The following is a 281-nucleotide window of genomic DNA, read 5'->3' on the forward strand; positions in this document are numbered from 1 at the left end:
AAAGAGACAAAAAAAAAAACAGACAAACAGACAGAAAGATTACAAAAAGATCAAGCGAGAAAGAGAGAGAGAGAAAAGAGAAGAAGAGGCACACGCAGAAGATCATTAAATAAATCGATCACGCAATAAACTTTATATCAAGAATCCTTTCTATCCCAAAACCGACTCCAACACCGCGCCCTCGGCTGAATTACCCGTCTGCCTGCACACTTTAACAATAACACTGTTTATGTTCTCATCTACAATCCTCTGGCGTTTCTACATCATAACACTGTAATATA

Source organism: Penaeus monodon, chromosome 19 (genome assembly GCF_015228065.2).
Source record: "Penaeus monodon isolate SGIC_2016 chromosome 19, NSTDA_Pmon_1, whole genome shotgun sequence".
Taxonomy (NCBI): domain Eukaryota; kingdom Metazoa; phylum Arthropoda; class Malacostraca; order Decapoda; family Penaeidae; genus Penaeus; species Penaeus monodon.